Raw genomic sequence first — 4,156 nt, forward strand, 5'->3', positions numbered from 1 at the left:
CCCGCCCCGCCAGCCCTGTTCCTGTTCCTGCCTGGAACAGGGGAGAAGACGGAGCCCTCTCACGGAAAGAGAGACCGCGGGCCCCTCCAGGCCAAACCCTGCTGCAAATAGCAGGGCTTCCGGGAGGCTCAGCCCTGTTGCCTACCTTTCCTTCCAGGGCCTGGCGTGGTCAAGAGAGGAGGCAGACAGGGTTTCCCAGCTGAAGGAGTCCCAAAACGGACACTGGCTTGTGTACCCTGAGCACCTAACCTCATGCCAGGCCTTCTGCTGGGCCCCTTTTGTGCATGATTGGATAATAGGATATGGGTATATGCGTAGTTCTGGGAAAGGTTCCTTTATGGCAAAATGTAACATACACACAGAACGTCTATGAAATTACAGCATACAGCTCAAAAAATGACCAGAAAATAGGCATCTGTGTAATCACTGCTTTAGTTAAGAAATCCAAGTTTGCCAGGATTCAAGAAGCTCTGTTAATGCCCCTTCCTGCTCTGGTAGGCCCTCCCCCTCCCAGGAAGGATAACCACCCTCCCTGATTGTTATTACTACGTACTTTTTTCTTTATAGTTTTACTATCTAGGCAGACCTAGTCAGATACTCTTATTTTTGTTTTCTCAAATGTGTACCAATGGAATAATAAAGAATGTAATCCTTTGTGTCAGGCTTTTTCCCACTAAACATGACATTCATCCATATAACTATGTTTCACTCATTTTGCTGTCGTATAGTATTCCCTGTAGGAATATTCGAGGAGTTTTTATCCACCCTACTGTCAAAGGACATTTGGATGTTTCCAGTTTGGAGCTATTAAAAATAATGCTGCTTTGTACATTTCCACATGTAATCATTTCTTTTGGTCTATACGTCAGTATAGAGTTGATAGGTTATAAGGTATGCATACTTTCAATTTAGGTAGCAAATGTCAAACTGGTTTCCAAAGTGATAGTACTAATTCATAGTCCCACCATGAATATGTGAGTTTCTCCATATCCTCATTGTGGTGGCAGCCTCTGAGATGGCCCCCCAGTGATGCCCACGCTCTGGCATTCACACCCTCTGTAAGCCCATTCCCTTGAGTGTGGGCTGGAGCCAGCAGTTCCCTTCTAATGAATAGGACATGACAGAACCTAACAGGATGTCACTTCCAAGATGAGGTTACAAGGAGACTGCTGCTTCCGTCTTGGGCATCCTCCCTTGCATTCTCACTGGAGAAACCATGTTGTAAGCTAGCTTGTGGGGAGGCCCACAGTGCAGGGACAGACGTCTGTGACCAACAGCCAGCGAGGACCTGAGAGGGAGCTTGGAAATGGGTCCTCCCTGCCTCCAGTCAGCCCTCCAGATGATTACAACCTTGTGAGAGACCTTCAGCCAGAAGCGCCCAGCAGAGCCCAGATTCTTGACTGGTAGAAACTGAGAGATAAATGTTTATTGTTTTAAGTTGTTAAGTTTTGGGGTAATTTGTTATATGGCAATAGATAATATACTCAACAAAACTTCTTTAAAAATTGTAACTATTTTTGATGTGTATCAATTAGGTTTACTAGCATCTTCCTGGTTATTGATATTGTGCATCCTTTCAAATGCTCGTTGACCTTTCGGGTTTCTTTATTTGTGAAGTATCTTCAGGACTCTTTATCATTATTCCATTGGTTTATGTATCTTTTTCTTGTTGATTTGTAGAGGTTCTAGATGTAAGCCTGTCTTAATCTTGACTACCCTTAGCAGTCTGAGGGAAGGGCTTGTAAGCAGAGTTAATTTGGGAAATGATCCAAGGAACAGAGGGCTTCCCTGGTGGCTCAGCTGGTAAAGAATCTGCCTGCAATGCAGGAGACCTGTGTTGGGAAGATCTCCTGGAGGAGGACATGGCAACCCACTTCAGTTCTCTTGCCTGGAGAATCCCCATTGACAAAGGAGCCTGGTAGGCTGCAGTCCATGGGGTCGCAAGAGTCAGACATGACTGAGCAACTAAGCATATCCAAGGAACAGAAGTGGCAAAGAAGGGAAGGCAACAGAAGCACGCGCCTTCTCAAGTTGGTCACTGTTGTGAAAAACTTGGGCTCAGTCTCACTGGGACCTTCTGAAGAGTCATGTAAGTTCAGTTCAGTTCAGTCGCTCAGTCGTGTCCGACTCTTTGCGACCCCATGAATTGCAGCACACCAGGCCTCTCTGCTCTAATGAAGTGTACATTCTGGTGAAGGGGAGACAACACATATATATCACTGCTGTCCTCTCAGGAGCTAGAATAGTGCCGGGCACAGAGTAGGTGCTGAGTAAATATTTGCAGATACCTAAACAATGAAAAAGAATTGGCACAGGCTTTGCATGAGGATAGTAAAATAGAGAAAAAAGGATCAAGAAAAATAAATGACATGTGAAGAACAGTGACCAGAAAAACATTCCAAGAAACAGTTGAAAACTATGTCAAAGATTTCATGACAACCTTAATATCTTATGATCTCTATAAACTGATACATCATAAATACAAGAGGATATGAGGAAACAGAAGAAACATGAACTGGCAGAATTCAAGGAAAAAAGTATATAATCATAAAAATGAATGTAAAATTGGAATGGTAAGAGTACACAGTGCTCAAATCACAATAAGGAGAACAGGGATAAAAATAAAAATGACATGGGGATAGGAAATGAAATATGCACATGTAATTGGAGTTTCTAAAGGAGAAAACTATTTTTATAGATGAAAGCATTGAGAAACCTTGCTCACATGGAGTCAGTTAATAGATTTCAGAAACATCATTCTGTTGTTTAGTTGCTAAATGTCTGACTCTTTGCAACTTGACTGCAGTACACCAGGCTCCCCTGTCCTCCACCATCTTCCAGGATTTGCTCAAATTCATGTCCACCGAGTCAATGATGTTATCTAATCATCTCATCATCTGCTGCCCCCTTCTCCTTTTGCCTTCAATCTTCCCCACCATCAGGATCTTTTCCAATGAGTCAGTTCTTTGCATCAAGTGGCCAAAAAATGTTGTTTAGGAAAAGAATCATTGATTTGATCAAAGCAGTTTTCAATGCAGTTGTGGTGTTAAATAAAGTTGGGTAGAAAGCTGGAGTGGATTGGGGGGAAGGGAATAGCAGTGAAACAAACAGCAGTAAGTTATTAAAACTATCGAAAATGTGGGCTTCCCTGGTGGCTCAGTGGTCAAGAATCTGCCTACCAATGCAAGAGAAATGGGTTTGATCCCTGGGTTGGGAAGGTCCCCCAGAGAAGGAACTGGCAACCCACTACAGTATCCTTGCTTAGGAAATCCCATGGACAGAGGGAGCCTGGCTGGCTACAGTCCATGGGGCTGCAAAAGAGTCACACATGACTTGGCAACTGAACAACAAAGCATTTTACCTGTTTTAACTAATTCTCATAATAACCATGCAAGGTGGTTGCTATTGATAATCTCATTTTCCTGATGAAAGAGAGGAAAGGAGACTCAGATCTAGTTATGCCCAAGGTCTTTGAGTTTATCACTAACTTGGTAGAGCTGGGATGTGACCTAGAAGAGTGGAGCACTTCTCCATGGTTGTCAAATTAGGTCGAAGTTTGGGGAATTTCTGCCTGATAAAACCTATTCTTTAATGTAAGCTAGAATGTAAGGACATGTCATAAAAGGAGGAAAGAGAGGGTCGCAAGTTTGAAAATAGGGGTTTTCAACAGTTAAGAACGGGAGAAGGGTTGACGGGAGAAAACAGTAAGGATAACAAGCAGTGTTGTTAATCAACATTTAGAAATAGTGGTTTGTTCAGTTGGTGGTCTTTCTCCAGAAATAATCCATAGGAAACTGGATCACCCAGGGCTGTATTTCTAGGAATGTTATGACATTTAGGGAAGGTTATTTGGGTTACTGACAACAGGGACACTGAATGGATCACACAAAAAATCTAGACAGGGCTTATGAAACAGGTGACAACAGTGAAATGATCTGATTTGAACATACATAAAGGAATAGAGCAGTTACGGTTGAAGATAAGATTTCTACATTTGTGATTTCAGAGGTAAAGTTGTTTTTGGATACTGAAAGTATCCAAGATGTGGTTACTGTGGAGACAAAGCAATGGAATCACAGCCCTGCAGTGTTCATTGATGCCAACCAGGCAGCTGAAATTTACTACCTCAAAATTTACTCAAAAAATATGACCCACC

Source organism: Cervus elaphus, chromosome 1 (genome assembly GCF_910594005.1).
Source record: "Cervus elaphus chromosome 1, mCerEla1.1, whole genome shotgun sequence".
NCBI classification, from domain to species: Eukaryota; Metazoa; Chordata; class Mammalia; order Artiodactyla; family Cervidae; genus Cervus; species Cervus elaphus.